At 40.8% G+C, this 24924-nt stretch overlaps 1 protein-coding gene across 3 annotated transcripts in view; it reads left to right on the forward strand.

Moving 5' to 3' along the window:
- Positions 1–24924, forward strand: part of lingo2 (leucine rich repeat and Ig domain containing 2) — a 200079-nt gene that overhangs the window by 16528 nt on the left and 158627 nt on the right. For all 3 annotated transcript variants that reach the window (XM_068595438.1, XM_068595437.1, XM_068595439.1), the window contains exon 2: positions 22911–22983. The gene's annotated coding sequence lies outside the window, so the exon portion shown is untranslated. The remainder of the gene's footprint in view (positions 1–22910; positions 22984–24924) is intronic.

Here is a 24924-nt window from a genome sequence, read left to right on the forward strand (position 1 = left end):
GATGTGTATATAACATTTGCTCTCAGTAAGATGACACTTTGTGCACAGTGGGCTTGAAACAAATCAGAGCAATATTTGTCTAAGGAGGATTACATCTATTTTAAGTTTTACCTCCGAGCTGGTTTTCTGGAGGTGAGTGCATAATGTTCAGTACCTTGAGACCCCGTGCCGATTGGGGTACGGATGGGACATAAAAGATTGACCAGATCATTGACTTATTATTTTTCTTACCAGATATCAAGGCCATTTAAACTTACTATCTAACATGTTATAAGATAATCTCTAGAATCTGCTTCCTATTGTTCATTGAGTTTTGCCGGCGTGGCATGTCCGCCCTCTGAGACCCATTAAATCAGCCAGACCAACTAGTTTTCATTTTAAAACCTTAATTACACACAGTTTGCCATCTTCTCTCTATGGTACTGACACCCGACATCTCTGTTCTCACTCTGCCTGCTCACCAAAACAAGGCATGTAAAAAGGGAGCACTTGTTTTCCAGTGTCCAGGCCTTTGAATCCTGATCTTTCTGCTCTTCTGGGTTCGATTTGACTCATTCGTTTGGTGTTGCGATATGAAACTGAGGTTTCCTGGTAAAAAAAAAAGAACAATATTGAGCCAATGAGCAAGGGGGCGCTGATGATCATCCAATCAGCACCAGGGGCGGGACTAACGCCGTTGTGATGTGTGGTCACGCTGTGCGTTGATGGGAATCAGTGGAGGCAAGGTGCGACTGAAGATGGAAACTGAGTCGACTATTCTGCCCGATATCAACCAAAGAGCTTATTTGAAAAGAGAAAAGAGAAGACACTGCTATGAAATGTATTATGATATTATTATATTTATTAAATTGATTTGATTACATTTTGGATTGTTCACATTCTTTCATAAATGTTTATTCACACAACTTTACCTGCATTGCTCGCTGAAAGCTTAAATGTTTAAGACAATAATATCACCAAATATGAGCCGTGATGATGTAACCCTCCTACTGCCAACCGCTGGCAATCAGATCGCCTTTCACAAGTTCATCTTGATTGAATGTTATGAAGAAAAAAAAAAGATGGCACAATCCTCGTAGTTATGACATCAACAAACCAGTAGACTTGGTACTTTTACTTCATTAAGCAAGAAAAGACTTTGTACTATTCTCTCTGCATCTCCAAAGTATTTCCTTTTATTGATTACAGGAAGGTCTTAATTTGATTAGTTGATAATCGGGCAATATTTGAAATGGAATTGGGAGAGAGAGTGTATGGTTTCTCCTCCCTCTGGTCCTCTGAGCTGTGGTTATTTACCAGAAAGAAATCAGCTAATGTAACCATTTCCTTTTCTATAGAAATGGCCTGGCATTAATAAACTGCTGAGTGCTTTGTGAAGTCAATTACAAAGGCAAAAATAAATATATATAAATAGTTAGCAGAACTTTGCAACTAGTATGGTCGTATGTTGTGAAAATGTGTCATTAGTGTGAATATGTCAGCAAAAAAAATCCCATCTGTCAACAGGAATGTGAAAACAGCCCCTCGGTTACACGTTCTGCACATAAATGCAGCTGTATTGCATTTGTATTCATCTTTATTAAGTTCAACATTCAAAAGGGAGGTAACCATAATGCAAAGTTCTGTGATGACGCAAAGCAAGCAGCATGAGATAATAGTCAATAGATAATAGCAAGACGTTTTAATGGAGATGTTCACAGTGAGAGTTGGCTTTAATGAGCGAGGTGAGCAGAGCCGAAAATTGTTTTGCCTCTTATTTCAGCAGGTTCGAGCGGCTCTGATGTGCAGCTCGGGCTCTGCTGGTATTTGAAAACAGAATGTGAACCTCAGCATTTTGTTCAAGCTTGGGATGAAAACACAGATTGTCCAAAACAGCTTCACACTGACACTTTCAAACAAAACACTCCGGGGGAAGAAAAAATAAAAGACAATACAGGAAATGATTAGGCTGAATGAGTAAAGACACCAAATCCACTTAACCACTTATCCCAGCTGATGGGGCGGGGCACGCCCTGGACGGGACATCATGCAATCACAACCACAGCTAAGTGCAATTTAGAGTCAACAATTAACCTGAACTGCAGGTCTTTAGACTGTTGGAGGAAGCAGGAAAACAAGGAAACCAATGCTATAACGGAATGAACAACCAAAATCAACACAAAAAAGGAGCAAAGCCGGCCAGACAGAAACCAACAAAATGCCTTTCATAAATCAGATATAATGGAAGGCATCACAAAACATTTGTAATGCACTCTATAATGCTTTCAAGACCATAGTGAAACTCGTTGTTAAATACTGCTTTTCATAGTTTTTTTCCATATAATTGGCATGCACACCGGCTGCTATTAAGGACATGCTGTTAGCGAGGGCTTCCTATCGCTAAGTACAGTGCTCTAAATACCTTCTAAGTACTGGGAATGATAACAGGGTATTATCGCTCACTCAGGTAAAAGATGTTTGAGTATAGTTCTCGGCTAATGCACAGGCAGCCAGAGAGAGCAGGTTTAGTTGTTAATTTATGGATGTTGGACGTTTGCCCTCACTTAGTCTTTCATCCGTTCTTAGTTTTACAGCCTGAGATCCTTAACCCCAGACCACAATCCTCACCTCTGATTTCCGTCTGTGGCGAGCGATGCTGGCCTTAAGAACTTCAAATAGCGTTTCATTGCTTTGTCCGGTGATTGGATTTCCAGAGACTTTCATTCTGTGCCTCGGGACTGAGGCACAATTTCATCCGAGCCATATATGAACCGCTCTTATTTCATCAAACCTTTTCACATGAGGACATTTAACAACAGTCACGCCATAAAGTCAAAACTCACATTGCTTTCACATCGTGAATCCATCTCAGTATTCCTCTCCCTTAAGGCACACTGTTCTTCACCATTTACTTAAAAGGTTAAAACATACATACATGGTATGGTTGGCTTTAAAAAGGCGGCTGCAACGCAGGAATGAGAACATGTGGGAGATATTCAGAAAGCTGATTGTGAAGAAGTTAAATACTTACTGTGTGTGCCAACTATGAACAACATACGGTAAATATAGTTAACATATGTGCTGCACAAACTGCAGTGAATGACTGTCCTGTTGTGAGGTAAGCTATTAAAGATCCGTGCGTGGTTACGCGTTTGCTCGCCATGCCACATAGACCGGGCTACAAATATAATTACATGCAAAGGAGTTTTTTTCTGCCTCTCCACATTTTTTGATTTATTGCTCCACCACAGCTGTCAGAACTCCGCTTTCACTGATTGGCTCTTAAATGGGAACGTTATTAAAATGCAAGTGCACCGCCACAGAGAGCCCCGAAATGGTTGAACCGAGGCCCCCGATGGAAAGCCGAATACCAGCGTTGAGCCAGACAGCTGTTTTTCCAAAGCAGGGTGTTAATGAGTGGAATAGATTGCATATGAGCAGCACTACACCGTGACGTGTTGTTTCTTCGCCATGCATAATCTCCAGAAATGATTGCTCAATTTAAATCCACTTTTATGGAGTAAGCTATAAATATATTGTAATATGATGTTTCACAGGGGCATGCCCTCTCCCTTTGGATCAACATATGATCATGTGACCCACGCCTGCACAGGCGCAGCGTCGCACAGAGGAAAGCCTCTTGTTTTTACTCTGGCATATCAGGCGGTATATCAGGAGGCTTCTCCGAAGCAGAGTACAAATTCAGGTTGTGCGCGTCGGGGCACGCAAAGAATATAGACCCTAAATAGCTGCTATTCTGAATCCATTACTTTTTTTTTCGGCCCACTTCATTTGTTTTTAAAGACAATTCCTCTTTGGGCACATGCTGAAAGCGTGCATTAGACTCATCGCAGGGGATAACGCGTCGCATTCAAAGCTGTGATGCGCTATCAGCAAGGTAATGCAAAGTCAGATGGGAGTACAGCATGAGCCTGAAATGCTACCTGGCCAATTCAATTCCAGTACAACCTCAAAGAAGACAAAACTAAACTCTCTTTCTGATTTCCTTTAGTATGCACATTGCTACACATATTCTAAAATTATCAGTCTATCCATCATGAATTTATAAATAGTGACTAGCCAACACTCACACACAAGATCTATGAACCTCTCCTCCAAGATCACACGCTGAAATAATAAACCATAAAACAACATGCAACTGCATAACATATCACATGTGACGTGCACAAAAAGCTAGTTCACAATTATTTGCCTTCTGGTCAAACACAGACACCAAAGAACTCAACAAGCTGATCCAGTTAATCGGCCTCCCTCACATATTCCACCAAAATATATTCCTGAATAAAAATCAATCAACAATCCAAAACACAAAATCTGTTGGCATCACTCCTGATGCATGTGTGAGTGTAAAGCATGAGGGAGGACAACAGGATCATGCTGCAGGATGCCTGTAGCACACATTTATTCATCGGCATGTGCCCAATTGTATTTTTGGGATTCGAACACAGAAAGTAGCACACATGCACACGCACACACACACACACACGTTTATCAGTATATTGACACTAGAGAAGCAGACGGTACGTTGCACGTCCCTTTCTGTGAGAAGAGATGAGAACACAGGATTCTCCTCCTCTTGACAGGTTAGAGCCAATTAAATATTACTTTGCTGATGATATGTTGATGACGGAAAACCGTGTATTAAGGAGCCGAGCCTCCGGCTGTTCGGGGTGCGGTTTTTAGACGGTCAACCTGCGTTGACTGGACGACTCGCTGCTTTTGCAACTGCAGCAGCGCTTGGTACTTTACCTGTGGTCGAGGAAATTAATTACGAGAACGAGAGAAGTTGTCGAACTGAATTCTTCTGGAGGCGACACCAGGCTTCCAATAATTATAGACGCGAACAGTGTTCACTGTCTGTTGCTGTTGTGTTTGCTGTCACTCACCTTGTCTCTCGTTTCAGACTCCTCCCCCCTCGTGTGCCAGCCTCATGTGTGATTGCAAGCCCCGCCCTCATTGTTTCCACCTGTGTCTCCTTCCCTGTGTCCACCCTTTGTCCTGGGCCAGTGTGTACTGTGAGGGAAACCGGACCACCTTAGGCAAGACCCAAAAGCAGACACACACATGACGAGATAGATTTACACAGACAGATTTAGACACAGACCAAATACACGGGAGAAGAGACACAGGTGGAAACAATGAGGGCGGGGCTTGCAATCACACATGAGGCCAGCACACGAGGGGGGAGGAGTCTGAAACTAGAGGCAAGGTTAGTGACAGCCAACACAACAGAAACAGACAGTGAACACAGAACTACACAGGTCTGTGTGTAACAGTATTACTCAATGGTAAACCAATGTTTGCAGTGATGTTTTAATCCAGGAGTTGTATCTGAACATGCAAGTGTTAAATGTGTTTGTCAAGTCTTTCGTCTAATCCAGAACTCTACTGTGAGCTGCAGTGTGAGAGCATCCGCCAAATTTGGCTATATTTTACGTTTGCCATTTAAATCTATGCTATGCTAGGAGTTTGTGAAAAAGAGGACACTTCATTGAGTGGAGGTGACAAGGTGCTCAGTGTTTCCAGATTGGTGATGAAGAAGTATCGTACCAAAGGCTCAAAATGGTCGTATTTGGAGGGTAATTATTGTGCATCTGGCAACCCTGAGATCGGTCGACCAATGACGGTTCTCTCTACCGTCAGAGCTCCCGCAAGAAGGTGAACGTAAGATACCGTTTTCAAAACTTGTAAGGGCGTAATAACTAGTTTGTGAAAGACTCAGAGAAACACAAATGTCCAATGAGGCAAAATCCCGGATGTTTTGGAATCCCTGCCGGACGCATTTTTTTAAGTCTCGAAAAGAGGACATGTCCAGGAAAAAGAAGATGTCTGGTCACCCTATGCTATGCTATCCATGCTGAGTTTCTACGGTGTTTGGTGAAATATTTGATTAAATTTGTATGCAACTGGTAAATGGACTTGGACTTGTTCAGTGTTTTTTTTTGTGTGTGTCTTGAACGCTTTCACACTCCATGTCACACCCATTCACACACTGATGACAGGCTACCATGCAAGGAGCCACCTGTCCATCAGGACTATCTAGCGCTCACAGACATTCACACACCGCAGGCACAGCTTACGGGAGCAATTTGGGCTTTGGTGTCTTGCTGAAGGACACATCGACATGGACCAGCGGAGCCAAGGATCAAACCACCGATCCTCAGATTGTGAGATGACCCGCTCTCACTCAGCCACAAGCGCCCCATGATTACACATCATTACATAATCAACATAATCCCATATGATGAAACAAATGCACACGTGACGAGAACATTGTAGTATGCTTGGCCGGTGGATGTTTTCATCGACCGGTCTCCTTCGCTGGGGATTCATGATTTTTTTTAATTTTTTTAACACTGTGCATCTGTAGATGAGCGTACGCAGAATACACTATAAAAATGCTCTGTACGGTGCAATGATTACATTGTGAGTATGTGGGCTACATTGCATCATCGTAAAATGGGATATTCATGCTTAAGTTGCCAGTCGCAGGAAAATATAGCATTCAATTCTGCTCTGCATCGCTGAAGGGGGGTCTTAGCCTGCCGATTAGCATCTCTTTTTTTTTCAATCCTGTCTGTGGTTGTAGGTTTTAGATGAATGGGTGAATGTAGTGACCATGTAAAAGGGTGCCTGGTGTGCACTCAGTCTTACAAACAAGCTAATACATGTCAAGAGTACAAAAACAACAGAGCCTATCTAATTAGCTGTGCAACAGAGCAGCAGCTCAATAAATGCCTTCTGTTAGACTGGACAGCAGTTACAGCCAGAAACCTAATGGTTCATTGAGAATGAGTGATTATTGGACCTTGAGTCTTTGGCATTTGGGACTCGTTGAACCTTCAGTGCGGAGGCACCTCAGAAACACAATGCGAAGAGCGGAACATGAATTACCATGACCCACCACGTTAAAGATCCAGTCCAGCCTTGAGTGGTTTGATTGTACAGGATTACTGACGTAGGTTGTTGACGATACCTTGTGCTACACATGGTATGATGACAAATGCTTACGCTCACTCCATCTCTAAGTTACTCAGTGGACGCTGCGTTGACACTGTTAATGTTGCTGTGGTTTCCACCCCTTGCGTAGCTGGACATTTAAAAAAAAAAAAGTCTTCAATGGCTTGAATGTTAAATGTAATTGCATGTGTTTCTGCACTACGGCTAACTGGCTGTAAAAACATATTGGGGATCAAAGTCAGTGAATACCAATAGCTCCTCAGTGGTTGAGCGCTAAGCTTCTCTGCTGTTGTATGCAGCAGCATGTGTTTACCACGCTCTATTAGAAACCCATGAATTTTTTTAATTTTTTTTATGGTCATTTGTTTTATGGTTAATTAACCGTAAAACATTCGAGTTTGAAAGATTTATGCGAGACATGAGGAACGTGACATCCTGGTTTGAGCTCTTCTCCTGATCCTGGTGGAAAATCAATGTTTTTTATAAACCACATCTGGAATATAACTGTTGGAAAAGGCAGAGACTGCGGGGTGTCGTCAAACCTGTTGTGATAGATTGTGACAGCTGGTCCATGGAGTTAGGCTGGTGTCGATTGTATATCAGCAACTGAAACGATGATTGTTTTCTCTTTTATTATTATTAAAGATACCAGCCTTATGAGCAACAGAACAAGCGTCCAGTCTTTTGAAAGGGAGCTGCTATTTGAATAAAGAAGACATTGCTATTAAATATTTGTTTTCTGATATATGGCAAAGTGTATTGACATGACTTATACTGTAACCTAAAGCTTAAAGGTTCGATTAAAAAAAAAAAAACAATTACAGAGAATGTTACTTTCTGACAGCTACTAGAACAAGATTGCACTTGTTAAATGTCCACAGTAGATAAAATAAATCCCCTTTTTCATGGAAAATGCCATTTTTAACCAGAGTATAAAAAAAAGGTGCGCACAGGTTTCGATACATTTAAAAGATGATGAGAAATAATAGTCCCCAAAGAATACTATTCATCATTTTGATCAGATGTCATTTGATCACTGGAGGGTCAAGGAGTCTACACCGTATCACATTTTAACAGATCAATCCATAATTCTAGAAATATCGCCCTTTACAGATAAAAATGTTTCTTACTCGCACACATGCGTCTGATTGCTCACGGCTGACCACTTTGAAAGATATAACGGATAGTCTCCTCGAGGATGAGCGATGTGTTTCACTATATGAGTCCATATACTGAGTCATCCCTTCATCCTCAGATTAAAGGGTTCATCAAGCTGGAAGAATATCCAGCATACTGTGTAGGGGAAGTCACGTGGCAGAGGTGACGGAAAGCTTCCTCTCTCTGACAAGGCCTTTCCATAATCTCTTGGCAGTGATTGGCCAGTTTGGCTGCGGGCATAGTGTGGCTCCAGGCTACTTCTCTGTACTCCTGCAGTTTTGAATACCATAAATAACAAGGGCAGACGGAGGCAAAGACAATGAACAAGTGAGGACAATGTGGCCAGGAGGCAGAGAGCCTGAATAAGAAACAGACAGTTGGTTGTTCTGAAGACAAAAAGAGCCAAACGGTGATTTGTTGTTCAGAACAGAGACAGATTGGGGATGAATAGTAGCATGACATTGGGAGAACAAAAAAGAAAAACGCTGCAGTAGAGAGATAAGGCTCCCTGTATAAAGGTATAGGGGAATTCAACAAGATGCTATTTCTCACCCTGAAAAAGGGTTTAGGCAAATTTACTCGCATCATTCTTGCCTTGTTACTGTGGAGGAGATGACCAAAAATACTGAAAAGTAGTAACATTTCAAAGCACTAAACAATACACTATTACATTTGATAAATCATGAATTGGCAAGTCCTAGAATGACAGAATCAATAGATATGTACTTTATTAATCCCCAAGGGGAAATTGTTTTGTCAAAGTAGCGTCCCACATTTACAGACATCAATGGAATAAACGAAACACACAAGATAAATAATAAAAGAAGAGCAGGGATGGCAGATATATATACAACATAAAAATAGAAAATATATGGTAAAGAATATAAGTCAAATAATGTTTATATAAACTAGAAATACTGTTTTCTTCATCATATGCAGTGTGGCGTGGACTACTCGGTTAGACTTCTTATTTATGTAAATGCATACTGTCCCACCAGGGTAAAGTGTGCTTAACTAAGTTGCACTCAGTGCTGTAGGACATTCCAGTGTGCTAATGTTTAGCATTTTATATATTCTGTTGACATTTAAATTATAAATGAGTATGCAAGTCAAGTAAAACCGAAAACAAACAGTAATGTAGCAGTAAGATGAGAGCAAGTGAGCAATAAAAGAACGACTCTTGGTACATTCAGTAGAAATGCATATTTAAGTGACTTCTCTGCCAGTAATTTGCTTATGGCACGTTGTCTCCGTATGTTTTCATTTGGTGTCGAGAGGTTTTACCTTTTTTTTTTTTTTTAACATTGATTCATTCATTATTCAATTTACATACATTGTTCATGTGGTCGTCCCGCACTAAGCTCTCATTGGCCACTACACATTCTCGCTTGTCCACATCAAGAACCAAACCTCTGAGTGGACCAGGGCTACAGCGTTCATTAACGGTCACGCTTGCGAGTACAGGAGGGATTGCCACTACAGGAAACCTTTTGGGGAGTTTGCATGGTGGACTGGACCCTTTTGGATGACATGTTTTATTCACACAAAAATGAACCGAGGCAGCATTAAGAGCATGCATGCATGCGTGGCACTGCTACCTCTACTCAGCCAACACAAGGACATTTCTAGTTTGGTTTGGGTCAGTGAACAAACTGGCGCCGAGTATGATAGCTAAAGCAGGCACATTGAACACACGTGACATGGTTTGCTGTGCTTGTACAATTACATCCAACCACGGTACAACAGCGTGAGCATTTTTAATTGCAGTATTTCTTCCAGTACTAGTTCCACTGTAAGTCAAATATATTGTTTGTGCTATTAAATCATAAACAGAGGATTCACTTTCATACAAAGAAACGTTTTATTAAAGCAAATCTCATGTCCTCAGTGCTGCAGGAGATTTGATTGTGGTTACTGGTTGGTCTTTTTTGACAGCCTCGCTGCGTGTAAATTGAAGGAAAACTCTATTGTGTTATGCAGTAACATTTAAAATGTTTCCTGTAAGGTTGGGAAGTAATACCACTGCTCACACAAGGTGCAGTGTGAGATGATACTAAACTTGGAAAGTCCTGCACACCAGCAGTAATTAGATAAAGGCTGACAGAAAGAGAACGTAGTTTCTCATCAATGTATATTGTACCAAAAACTTTTTTTTTTAAAGGTTTAATATAAGAGTTACAAAAATGAATTGCCATTAAAGACAGTAATACAAAGCAATCATCTTTAGGGCTTCAAAAATATTGACAAGTGACCAAAATAATGTCCCAAATGAATTATTGTAGCTTTACCAAATACAATACTGAATTTCCCAGGTTATTTAAAAGGCTCAGAAACTTTGTCTTTACTCTGCCATTTCCTTGCAAGTGTCTCATTGGTGCTGTGTGTCTGCAACTCTAAACAGACCAGGAAGCTAGATGGTTCACTCTACAGCTCTGGACATTATTTTTTCCCCATCGGGCCAGTAGCCCAAAGTCATATTCTTGTAGATGAGCCCAGTAATATAGTACAGAATTGTTTTTTGGCTTCATAAATGTCTATTCACCTCGGTGCGAGCTTATGTACAGGCTGGTACACGGTTAGGGTTGGTGGGTACTTCACTTAAGTCCCTTCGGCTTCCCTGGACATGCCTCACGAATTCCATATAACACACCTGTGTAGATGTGGTATTGATCTTTACTTTAGTCTGGGTGCCGTGTGTGACAGTCAGTGTTGTGACCTCCATGTGGGTTGAGCACACTGACTGTGTGTAGATTGACTGTCAGCCTGTGAGCACCGTCCTCACGTTGCCGTTTCCTGTATTCCTTGATCTCTTGAGCCCTCCACCAGTGGAAGTCGAGTCCTCCTCCAGGCCTGCTGCTGACGATTGGTTGCATTCAGTTTCGCACAACTGCAAAAGCCAATGGCATCCTCAAATGTCTGCACAAAGACCTCCCGGCAGACCAATCAGAATTCTGCCCTGGAAAGACAGACTTGTGAGTCACGGATGTCTTTCAAACGAGTGAGACTTACTGTTACATTTCTTCATTCCTAAGATCCCCTGTCTCATTGTTGGACCTGGGCATGATCTGGTGTGCACTATAGCATCATCCATTTTGAGCTATTTGGCTTAAAGGGGTTTGTACTGGCTCATCTAAATTGTCTTGCCCTTGAAACTGGATTTGTATCGGATGTCACCTCTTTAGGTGAGCTTCAATCTGTGTCACTTTACAGTGACTGATGCTTCTGACATGTAGGAGGGATGTACTTCCTTTTCACTGGATTTCTTCTAAAAGTCTGGTCTTAGTCATCTTTAACTCAATCACCCGAGCTGCTTTTTTTTCCTGAGAGAGCAGGAGGTTGAGCAGCTAAGGTCTAATTGTCACTGGCCATGTACATTCAGCACACTTAAGATTGCACTCAAGAAGCAAAATGATCCTATCTTTTTAAAATCCAGTGATTTAAACGGGGCCTTGTCAAGCGAAGGCTGTCCATATTAAAAGCTGTACAACAAGGAACCTTTCTTTCTGACATTTTTCCAGGCAACCACACGGTCATCTCGGTACATTTCAATATTGTATTAAATCATTTTTTTCTTAAACACACAAATGTAACAAGATAATGTACGAAGATGCATTTTTCAGATGCCTGATCAGGAAAAAACAGATGTCATATTCAAACGGATTGCTGGGACACATTAGAGTAAGCAGATTAATGTAATCCTGAACAGGAGAGTCAGTATTTTACTTAAACACTTGACTTAATGGTCGTAATGGCATTGAGTTACATGCAGTTAAGATAATCACTGGGGGGCAACACTCAGACTGTAGCGACAGTCTGTACCGTTAGTTGAAGCCATCTTCTCATATGTATGTATGTATGTATGTATGACAGAATAAAAGAATTAGATGATGCATGGTGTGACGTAACCATAGAAACAGCCGTGCAGGAACAAACTTTCAGCGAGGCTGATGAATTACAGCGCATGGCAGCTGGATTCTGGCAATGTCACAAGATCACACGACACTGCTCTTTGTCAGACTTCAAGTAATGTTTGTGTTTGGTAATCCTTCATCCTGTGAGGAGCCACTGGTAATGACGAGGGCGGGGCTCAGGTGTGTGTGTGTGTGTATGTGTCTATATGTGTGTGTGTGTGAGAGACGACACAGAGCTCCGACAATGGCCGCTCTTGAAGAGGGTAGCGCGGATGCTGCAATAGCGTCATTATATCAGAACTGAATTTGAGTGTTTCTCCAATTAAAGAAGAACAAAGAACGGCACCGAAGGCTTTTCTTGATGGAAAATGTGTTCACGCTCTTCTGACTGGCTTCGTCAAGGGTTTGATCGACAGATGGTTCATCCAATCACCTGCCAAGTGTTTCTGGAAAGTAGCTGCACGTTTCCCCAAACGGTTTCCAGGGACTGCTTCTCACATGATCTGTGTAGCAAACCATCTGACGGGTCAGATTATGCCATGAAAAAACATTTTGACAATCAATTTGAAGTCATTACAATGAACTCGGTCTGTGTTGATAACCTAATATATAAAATGCTTTATGGGGGGACACAACGTAAACGCGACACGTTGCTCTCTGGCCTTCTTGACCGAGATCTCCAGGAGCTTTCAGTTTGGCAAGTGTTCGTAGAGAGCAGTGGTGCCGTTGTTATAGATCAAGCCCTGTCCCTATTACATGACTGAGTGCTTGTGTTACTATCCGGAGCTTGATTTATTTATTTATTTGTAATTCATTATTTGTCTCCGGTAATTAGTTTGCCGTCTCGAGGTCTGGCCTGATCATCCTTTTAGATTTCACAGATGCGGTCTTTACACCTGGTGGGGCTTTGCACATCGACTTGCACGTGGGTGAGGCGATACACAATCCTGCCAATGATTTCACACTTCTCCATGGAGATACAGATGGCTGTAAAGCACCGAGAACTGCAGCGATAATTTCAATATAGGCAGATGAAGACTGTTTGCTATTAAACATAAAAGTAAACTACGGCTTTAAAATACAATTTACATGTTTTATGAGGAAGGAAATGCATTCAAAACATGTATTAGACCTGGGGAATACACAGTACACAGGTTGATGAGTAACACTCAATGTGAACATGTTTGTCTGCAGTTTTGTGTGTTTCCTAAAGGGCACCTTTTCAGGCGGTCATTTTGCTTCTTTTTAGCATTTTCTTTTGTGTCTTGGAGCACCTTCCCCTTTTTTTAATTGTTAATATGCAAATAGTTGATTGACCATTCCACAATTAATTTTGATAAGGCCTTGTGTAACAGAAAAGCAAAATCACTGCATTGCCTCATTAGGACATAAAGAGCATATTTTATCCAATCAGCAGCATGCAACCTTCTCGACGGCTCTGCGTCACATACCGCTCACTTGTGTGGGATTCATTTTCCCACTTTTATGGCACAATGCAGCTGAAAATGTGATCAAAGATAAACCGACGGAAGAGGGGGAACCAGTAGCCAGTCATATTGCTTTTTTTAAAATGTCACGTAAACCACATGGTGAGGAACCACAGCCGTAGTGGCTTCTTTAGCAGCAGTTCCAGGCTTTGTTTGCGGCCTCAAAATGAGACCGTGAATATTCAAAGTGTGATCCGTTATTTACAGTTTTAAACCGCCGTCAAGACCGACCACAACCCAGTTATGTACAGTAGCACGCGTACCCACAGCGATGCCTTCATGTCAAGCAAGATTCAGGGCAGCTGCTGGAAAAAAGCAATACAATTCTGCAATTACCGCTCAGTAACAACCTATATTCTCACACTGTTATGCATTTGATAAATCCTCCATGCAAATAGATTGTTTCAAAGGGCTCACCAAAAGGATGTTGTTGAGGTCTAACAAACAGGAATTTTCCTTCTCATAAAATGTACAATTTAAATTCAAATTGTGCCTGGTTTACGACCATGATTGAGAGCCAGCTTTTTCTTCACTATTTCTTTTTAATGCATGTTTTTTTTTTTTAATTTCTGTACTACCAGAGACTGTCAGAGCACTGGAGCAGCGGGAAGCGATGTGTAACCTGCACGCTCATACATGTGTCTATATGTGTCTTTGTGCAAGCAAACACGGGGACCTTCAGGTAAAATCATTGATACTTGTCAGCAACTCCACAAGGTACCTTTTATTAATATGAGAACGCTTTTGTAAGACTAGAAAAATGGATATCACTGTCACGGATACGACGATACGCGGTGCAAGACGGAACAGTCGTAGAAGGAAACGTCACGGTGACAATGGAGGAAATCACCTGGAGGACAAATGTGCACAACAACGTTAAAATACCTTCTACATCTTATCTTATGGGGACTCCAAATGCAGTAAACATTTAGGCTTCTCCTTTCAGAGATACAGTGTGGAATAGAGAAATGTATCAACGGAGGGATAAGCCAGTCATATAAATTCTGCTCTCTGTCAGAGAAAAGAAGTTAGAGAAAGATTTAGGCCCTCCAGTGAAACAGACCTCTTTTGAATATATATTTATAGCGGGATGATTTCAACAATACTGCTTCAGTTTCCCTTGCTTTGTAAAAGTGAACCTTATTATTGTGTTGGATACATAAATAAATGAATTGAGTCTAAATGAATTAAAATGAGTATAATGGCAATGCTGTTGGTACATTAACTGTTAGGAAGTTTGGACTGGTGCAGTTATTTTCATAAGTAATAGACGTGGTTGATTAATGTGATTTCTTTTTTTGGACATTATAGTTTTCATTTGAGATAAAGTACAACAAACCTCATTAAAATGAAAGATCTTTACAAAAGCAAATGGGAAATATTATAATTTACAGTGTTTGTCACAGCGTATGATGACTCTGATTAGACTTCATGCGCTGATGGCCGTGCAGATCTGCTGTGTATTAATACACTGCGACGGCAGCGCTGCCATTTCAACACAGCCTCTTCTCAGACATTAACTTGGATAATCCATAAGCTGAATGAGCAGAACATCTAATCATGGACCATAAGAAACTGATATTAAATGCAAACGACACTATTCTTAACTTCTTGCTTCACTTGGTCGCACATATACTGTAGTTTAAAAAAAAGATTATAGCAATAACCACTGAACTAAAAGTTCAACACCTCTTTTTTTCCAGTGCTGCTTGTAAATCGTAATCCAGGAAACAAAATGAATCCATTAACATTTAATTGAATTGAATTATCAATGAAATAGTAAGTAGCCAAAGAGGTTCCAGTGTATACCACACCGTGTTGGTGACAGTGGTGGAAGAAGGAGTTTCTTTCTTGAGGTAAAATGCATCAGGTCGGTGCATTGTTGACAGCGATGTTAAGAGGTTAGATCTATGAAGAACGTTGTGCTCTTATCTGAGCAGATGTGTAATGTTAGTAAGTATATTTAGCACGGTCAAGTACTAAATAATTCTATAAACTTTTTATTTGTATTGCACTTTAAAAAGGTACTCAAAGGTACTTTACATGGTGAACACAGAAACAAAAAAAATCAATGACTAAACAGTAAGAAGCACATTTTGAGATACTGGTACATTTCTTGCTACTTTACAACACTTTTGCTACTCCTCAACATTTCAGGACGACAATTGTCTTAACTACATGTGAGAATATTAGTAACTCGCTTTTCATATTCTTAATAGAAACTAAATCAACAATCAAACTATGATGTATTAAGTAGTATATAGATTTAAACTAGTGCAAAGGAGCTCCGTCTTTAACGGCTGCAGCATTAGAGTGATGAACACATGAAAGCGTCAACAATTCAAGTTTATTTATGTGTAATATTATAAGCCGAAACATTCTGACTGCAGGACTTTTACTTCAAACAGTATTTCTACACGATGGTATTACTTCAACTTATTTAAAAGATTAGATTATTCCTCCATCGCTGTGCTCTTACGGTTCAATCCAAAACACATCATTCCTTTAAATATGAATGGTGATGTCACAGCAAAAAAAAAAAAGGCACACTCACAAGGCATAATATATTCGCTCCGTGTTTCAAGAAAGGTCGGGAGGAGGGTTGTCAACATTCGTGGCCTAAAGAAAATCTGCCTCTGTTGACAGTCACGCCAAAAAAAAGCCGGGTGCCCAGTGCCTCCCCCGCAGGGAGAGCACGCAACGAGCAGTCAACAGACCCAAGGGGTGCACAGCCGCCTCCGCCCGGCCCTTTCTGAGCCGACCTGGAGCTGATCGCGGGGCACCTCAGCGGGGCACATGTGCCTGGCATAGGTCAGCCAGCCCAAACATTAAGAAGTGTACACATATCTCTGGTTATTTATGAAACTGTGGTTGTTTATTTATGAATCTGTGGCTGGACAAATTAAGACTGTCAGGTCCACACGGTCAACGGTAATTGATAGGAAAAACTGCGCTCCCGGCATATTCCATGACGCTCAGCATTTCATATGGGGATTTGCTAGAATTCATTCATATAGGAAGTTACAACAACAAGGTCGTGTGTACATTGGCGACGTTTTGTATTCATACTCCTGATTTCCAGATCCAGTGCCGAGTGGAATCCTACATGCCTCCAAATCCCACAGCCGCTGTCAACAACCTGTATTTACATTTACTTCATCATACAATAGTGGTCGTAAGATATCATTTTCAGCAGTTAGCCAGCAGCTTGCGGTGACCGCTGCGTAACAGGATGTAGGTACTAATAAGCCGTGACCCCTCTATAGCAACAGAGCAAATGTAAATGAGATGCTCTAAATCATGAATATTAATGCATTAACACACAGCATAGGCGACCGCAGAGAGGACACTTGCAGCACAGCCAATCACAACTGTTATCAACCTGTATTCATGTTGATTATGTCAGGTGACGCTTTACCAATTATAAGATCATTGAACCTCCACCACGGCTCAGCAGCTAGAATGACATTTAAGGCTCAATTAAATCAGGTCCAGTTGTTCCACATTTGGTTGTCTGACAACAGAAACTCAAAAATATGTGTTTGAGAACCGCTCTCTCACTCAAATGGAAGGAGTCTCTGTCTGTATGTCTGTCCTTTTTTTGGATTTCATAACCGTTGTTTCGATTGACTTCACACTTGAATCACTCTGGACACAGAGAATTGCAGTCGAGTGCGAGCTATTGTTAACATTACTACAATATCAACTTTTACACCGTCAAACGCCATGCCGGGTACAGCTCGCTCTTCATGCAGCTAGCTCTTTGATTAATTGAATTTCTTCAGAGAGGACATCATTTCTCTTGACTACAGCATCTCACACCTTCATTCTTAAGAGAAACTTTAAAACTACAAATTGCATATTCCCTTGGAACAACATGTAAAAAAATATTTCCCCGAATTTTGCATCAGCTTTTGGCGCGCTGACCTTTTATTTAGGACCTCTATGCAATGTTTACCTCGTTAAATTTAGTGTTAAACTAAACAGTCAACTGGTTCAAAGGTGTGGCATTCCCGCTGTAGGGCGGGACACTTTGAAATGCTACCGCTGTACCAGACGGCTTTCACTGGATAAAAGCACTTTTCCTCAATAGGGTGCAATGCTCTCCAACACTATCTGTCTCTGCTGTGGCATTTACAAACCTTGACTGAATCCTGTGTTCTCTTTGTGTTCAAAAGCTTTTGTACTGTGGCCTACATACTGATTCTCGAGATTTAAAGAATACCAAAAGGTCCCAGTGGGAAATGTGACACTGTTTACAAGATTGCTCCAGATATTTTATTGAACAACTATTTTCTCAATCAGCATTGTCATCCCATTAAAACAAATTGAAGAGAACTTGTTTTCAGTGCAAGATGCCTCAGGAATGATGAAGCCAACAATTGTTCAATCGAAAGTCGGCCTTAAAAAATTCAGCTATTTGACCGATTTTCAACCTCGATTTCTGAACATGAAAAAAGTTGTCGCCGAAGTTTGCAACATGATCCACAACATGAAGACACGCTGCTCGCAACTAGTTGATTGATAATTAATGGAGGGCCAACATGTGTGAAGGCCCAGTTGTTGTTAAGTTAAGTCCTTGTCTCATAACTGATTGCCTTGTAATTGAATACATCTCGCTCCGGCAAGTTTGGGGTCTTGACTTTGTAGCTTTAGAAATGAGCTGTTCATGTTTGCAAATAATTGAATCATGTCAGGGCTGTCTGTAAATGTTCTTTGCACACCACACTGGTGATACAGTGGTTTAAAGTTGTGTTGCACGGGCCGCAAAAGTGTAGAAAAAGTTTCAAAGTCACTCTGCTGTAGTTTAAGACTATTCAATTTCTGTAATTTTAAGGCAAGCGATACAAAACATTGGTTCTTCTTGTAGGTTGAACAACCACTCAGCGTTATACCTCGAGGTGAACACTGTAGTATTTCATTATTTCAGCTCCTTACATGTTCATAATGAAACAGTAGTCAGTAGTTCTCTTTGAAATTAGCCTTAACTATATCTCCATATCGTCATTGTCTTTGTAAACTGAGGCCGAGAAAAAAGGGGCCTTTGATGTCTCTGCCTGCGAGGCTTTGGCATTGTAATGAAACTGTATTGCATTGTCTCAGCCCCGAATGTTTGGCATGACGGAACACAACACTAATTCCAACCGAGGCTTGCCCGCTTCCGCTAGTTTCAAAGCTGCCGGTGCTTTTTGTTTCCCGAGAGAGTTGCAAGCGCTCCCTCCCATAGCCAAACAGCTTTCAGGCCCATCAATTATTTATTGCCTGTTGCCTTCAGGGAACTCCTGATAAATTATGATGATGAAGGCAACAAAATGTCAGGGAATATAAAACCATGAATCTATATTGTTTTAAGTATTTTTTTTAAAAATATTTTTTGATGAGGAGTTGGAGGGCAAAGATTGAATGATTTGAGAAAATACCAATTTTGCAGAACTATCCTTACCTTACCATATCTGCACCCCAAAAACAAGCATGACGGAAAGCACTTTGTACTTGAGGGAGGTTTTTGAAAGGATTATAAAAGGCACTCTGTTTATAGTGGGTAAATACCCATGTGATGTTGAAATGTTTTCCCCTCTTCTCCCTGTCCTTTATTATGAATAAGCATGAATGTTTTAGGACTGATAACTAGTTCCACACGCAGCCAAACAAGGACATTGTCTTGGTCTCTCATTGATATTTTATAAGAGGACTAAAGGATAAGTCTTTAAATGGAATATATGGATTATATTGAAACACTAAATAACCTTTTAGAGTACAGTTTAGGACATTCCTTCTAGCGTATGATTTCACAGCACATTATGGGAGTGTTTCTTGTGTTTACTATGCAATAAAAGACGGGATATGAAATGGAAAAAAAAAGTAACATGAGGGTTTGGAGGGTCTATCTTATTTCATCCTTCTTGTTAGAGGGAAGGAAGATGATAGCACAATGTGTAATATGCGATCCCAACATTAAAGTTTGAATTTAATCATAGAGAAATAATTCCACTAACTTCACAATGCTTCAATAAAGCAAGATGTCGTAATACTTTGGCCGGACAAATGCGATATGAACCGTTGTGAGGAAAGGCCCTTACATTATATTAGGAGGTGTCCAGTTTCTAAGTATGCAAGCCCCTTTTGGACATCCGGAAGATGGAAGTACAACATCACTGACAATCATATCACTAACACAGTAAAGAAATAAGTGATATTTACAAAAATAGATGGCAGTAGCAAGTGGGAGAGACAGATTTAGCCGAGTTATGGCAGCGTGTTCGAAAGCCAAAGGTAACGGGAATATTCCAGCGTAGCTGCAGTCCGTTATAGGTTCAGCATTAATCCATCTTCCGTGTACGGACGAGTGCTTGGTGATTGTGTGCAGGAGAATGCACACTGATGCACACAGTGTGACTCGTCCTTTCTTTTTTTTTGTGCTGTGCTCTAAAGATAGTTGTCTCGTCAGTCTACATAGTTTGATATTGCTAAATCATTTAAATGCGCTATGACTGAAAACACGGCGTCCTAAAACCCGCTAATGAGTTAGCATGTTTACACTACCGGATACCTTTTAACGGAGTCAATAGATTTTTTAAATGGGATTTTGGTTAGATGCTGGAAAATAAGTACTGTGGCTAACACAAGTTCATATTTGTTCTACGATGTAAAATATTAAGTAAATACCCCACTTGAGGCAGTTGCTAACAAGTGGCTAAATGAGATTATTAAGCGTCATCATGCCGAACACGAGTCTGCCTTCAGTTCGGTCAAGTGATTATCACGTAGTTATTTTGTAGCTTCACATTATTATATTATCTTGCTTAACAAACCTTGTTTGTCTTATTATTCATCTTTTGCCACGAGTTTATTTTCTTCCATTATCCAAAATCCAATAGAAAAATCACATTAGCTTTTTGTCAAGGGAACCATTGCAACACTAACTTCCGGGTTGGCTGACACAAATACATCATGCCTGCAGAAATCTATTCACGGGGAACAGAAGCAGTCAAACTTTAGATGTTACAGTCATGCTGTCATAAATCTATTTCATTTTTGCCTAAAACGGCAGTTTCAATTCACTTGCAATTCAAAAGTAAAGTTAGGGCAGATGGGAAGTCAGAGTGAGCCTTAGGGAGGAGTCAGCAGCCATCTTAGTCAAGTTTGACTGACTTGCACTGGTGGGAGCAACCTGGTGGCGTTATGGAAGCACTCACACCATCAAGCCTGTCATGTCATGAGACAGCTTGCACTCACAAAGCCTGAATATCCTGGTATTCAGAAAGAAAGGCTTGGCCTTGGGAGAGGCAGGGAGGGAGAGGGAGGAAGAGAGACTGCTGACCTTGGCATGCTCCAGATTTCATCCCAGTGGCGTCTCATCCTCATTCTCTCACCCTTATTCCACCCAAAACCCCTCCCTGGACGGTGCTATTATTCTCTCTTGTGAAGAAGAGCCAAAATGATCCAGCAGATCCAGGAGAAAAAAAAAGCGCCAGCATCTCTACATTCCACCTGAATAATATAGCACAGGACTGTGATTATAACAGACAGGGAAGTGGTTAGAGTCTGAAGACTACAGCCAATAGCAAGCCTGGATGCAATCATTAAAACAACTGTTCAAACTCTCATGGCTGTTTGACTTCACGTGTCATCCTCATTTCTGCTGTCTCTACTTTTCAGGGTAAACCGTGCCAGAGATCTCATTATTTCAAAACATTTCTGGGAGAAAGGCAGAGATTCAGTGAATGGCAGACTAAGGTTTTTCTGTACTTGTTATTTTCCCCTTCACTTCAAACACAAGCTCATCAAATATGATAGACATATTACAGTGAAAAATATAAAACACAAACCAGTATTAGATTTAGAAAACGTTTTTCCCAACAAAAGATAAACATTCCACAGTGAGCAAAAATGGTGTCAACATTGACAATGACAGGGGGAGGTTTTGAATGCTGCTGCACAGAGGCATATTTTTTAATGTTTAAAGTGCTTCAGGTTGACAGCAGCGTAAGCCGCCCAGTGCTGCTGCTCGTCTTCCTATGGGGGAAACAACTGGCAAAGCAATTCACTTGAAATCGCAACAAGTGCTTTTTGTGTTTGTAAAAATGCCCGACAGTGAATGTGTGCAAAACACCCACAAGCTCAGTTTCTTTTACAAAGTAGACGGATGACGTAGTTTCTGATGGGATGGCCGTGCACAGGAGATTTCTTTCCAAGGTGAATGTCATTTCAAAATTCATTGTAATCCAGTGAGTGAAATGGCCGACAAATCGAGATTCTGTAACACTGTCAACAATCGTCTAATGCAATCAGAGACATTAAAGATGTTGCTCCTTCTACCTAAATCTATCTATCTCTCTCCATCTATCTATATATATATATATATATATATATATATATGTATATATATATATATATATATATCTCTCTCTAGATCATTACCTCAAGTTTAAGTTATTTTTTTTCATGTCCCAATTCCCATACCTACACCATTCATCTATTAAAGGACGTTGGGCTTCACAGGTTTGCAAAGTATTTGGAGACTTTGTGCTGTCATCCCACGACGCGTTCACTGTCTGAGCGCTCCAAGATCAGATCTCGCTCGCATGGGCGTCCGATCAGCCAGAAGTGTTCCAAGGTGACCTTGCTTGCATTGAGTTCAGATTTCAACGAGGCGTAGAAAGCGTGCGGGCCCGATCCCAAGTACTCGGACCACCGGGACTGGAGCTCCAGCTGAGCCCTGCTGTCTGAGTCGCGGTTTAGTTACTGTTGAAACCCAAAATGTCCAGATTTTGATGTTTTTAAGATGAAAAACATTAATCGTTTAAATAATTGTTGAGGCAAACATTTTGGATAACAAAAATACAACAGCTTGGCTTGTGGCTGCTCAATACAACCTGCTGGTACAAGAGGAAGGAAAGATAAGCAGCAAAAATAAGTTTTGCATTCTTTTTAAACCTTTTTACAGCAGCGCCTTTGACCACAAAGTTGTTAAAGTTGGCTTTGTATCAAAATTAATCCTACAGTATGTTTCTAGGCTCTATATACCAGTCTGTCCAGAATCACATAAGTATATGTAATGTGTGTTTCATGTATTTATGGAGTGCTGCAGGATGTTCTCTCCTAATAAAGCAATAACCTCCCTAAAATGTAATTTGCTGGCTGATGTTATTCCTTACTCTGTTAATACTGTTTGTCCCTCAACACACCGGGAGGCATGGACGGGAGCTATATAAAGTCTAGGGAATGCATCTCAGTTTTAGGCATTCAACTAATGCTCTTATCCAGTGTGACGTCGGAGAGTACGTCGAGTGGATGACACACGCTTTCTGCTTGCTGACATTTTTCAGTCTGTGTTGTGCAATAGCATGCATATTGCGTGTCCTTACAGAAGTCTTCTCTTTTTGTGTTTCAGACTGAATGTGTGTAGTCACCTATCAGCTCTCCTGGCAGAAAGCAGACATGTTCTTTGCATTTGTTCCAGTATGGTAAGTTAATCTTTTGAGTCTCTACTAGCATGAATAAATGTGTTCCTCGGGCAAAAACAGCAGGGCTTCATGCATGAGAAGATTTTGGTAACCACGTGTTGGCTATGAATATCCGTAGTGCTCTGAACAGGTCAAGGAGGTGCCAGACACGACAGAAATCTGGGATATGTAGGAAAATGGATGCGTAAACCAATATGATTGCCAAACCTGACTTTTTGTGTCTCCTCTTCTCATTCATTTGAATGCATTTTGCAAAGAAGAGAGGCTGTTTGGACAATGTGGGAGCCGTGATGATTGAGACAGCTTCTGGCATCTCTGCACGATGTCAGATTTCCTCTTAAAGATGGTATTTATGTACAATCTCGCCCGCAGGTGTATTGATAGCGGGTGAATCCGTGGGTGGCTTCTCCGAATAAGCCAGCAGAACACACTGTTCTTTTCCCATAAAGCTTTTTGGAGTCCGCCGTCAGATTCAAATATAACATTGCTGTTGACATCTCTGTCAACCCACTATCATAAAAATAACGTAACGATGAGGCTCTCATGTGATACTGTACACCTCGTGAAAGTTTTCAACCAGGGCAGCGGGTATTCATTCTGTGGCATCAAACATTCTCAAAATGGAGGCTGAAACACTTGAGGGCCGGGGGCTAAACAAAGAGTATTCACGGGTTGGTCAGGCTGATTGCAGCCTTGGGGCACACATGCAGAATTGTTGCCGCTGTTCTCTTGTACCAATCATTGTCATTGTCTTTAACGTGGTAGCGCACAGCTCCATGCCTGCGGCCGTGCCCAATCAGCACTCTCAAATTGATCTGGCGAGGTTGAAGGGGAGGACTTGGCAAAACGTAGCGTGATGTTGCCAATTCTTGCACAATCTTTTGTGAGCCATCAGTTTTCCTTTTCAAACTATTTCAGCGGTAGATACATTAATACTGTTTTTATTGACGACATGAGAAGGTTGTTTTATTTTCATTGCCAATGCAACTAATCAAAGAGTGGGTGGAAAAAGGTTCATGGGGATCTCGTAAAACCCTGATAGCTCTGGGGAGGCTGGTGAAATGGAAGCAGACGTTGCTGTTACTAGCCTGCAGTTACTTGTATTGGGATGACAGTAAAAATGATCTATACTAGCTGTATCTTTTCAAGACAGCTTGTGAGTCTTAGAAGACTTGTGAAATGGTGAGTGCACATCACAGAATAGAGGCGCACACAGTGATTTGTCTTTCACCTTTCAAAGAATACCCCGATGAAATATCGTGTTTCCACTAACTTGGACAAAAGGTAGGTTTGATCTTGTTCAATTAAACGAAACACACCCCACAATACATCAAAGACTCTAAAGAGTGAAAGCTCAACAATGTGGCACTTGCAAACGCGAGAAAGTCATTTATTTTTTCCATCATCAAGAGATACTTGATCACTTATTTATAAATTGAACAGAGACAAATTTCAATTAATTGTTCTGCCAGTGACAGCATCCTGTGGGGGTTTACTAGGGATGTGATGTCACATCTATTAAGTTAGAGAATCAATGCAGAATGGAGCACATTTTACTGTACAGGCTCAAACCTGTCAGTAGCTCAAGAAAGTGTTACTTTAGAACATTTCCTACTTGTGTTTGATGTGGGTTATTTTCATAGTTACTTCAAAGCTATCAACACAGGTTCATTGCCAACAGTTTTTTACTGCCGATATGGAAGAAAATTAGGATTGTGAGTATAAATAGATGCAACTGTGGCAAATTACTGTTAATTTGTAGATCTAAGAAATAACTTTTTTTTATTATTATTTTTTACAATCAACACTTGAAATGAAGTCAAACACTTTAAAATTCAAAGATGCTGTTAAAAGATGTATTGCAGCTGATGCTACTTTATTTGCCAAGATGCTAATACAACTCTCTATTAACTGACAGTACATTAGTGAAAACACGTCCGG

Source organism: Clinocottus analis, unplaced genomic scaffold, assembly GCF_023055335.1.
Source record: "Clinocottus analis isolate CAN_PGR_092001 unplaced genomic scaffold, fCliAna1.0.p SCAF_10, whole genome shotgun sequence".
NCBI lineage: Eukaryota > Metazoa > Chordata > Actinopteri > Perciformes > Cottidae > Clinocottus > Clinocottus analis.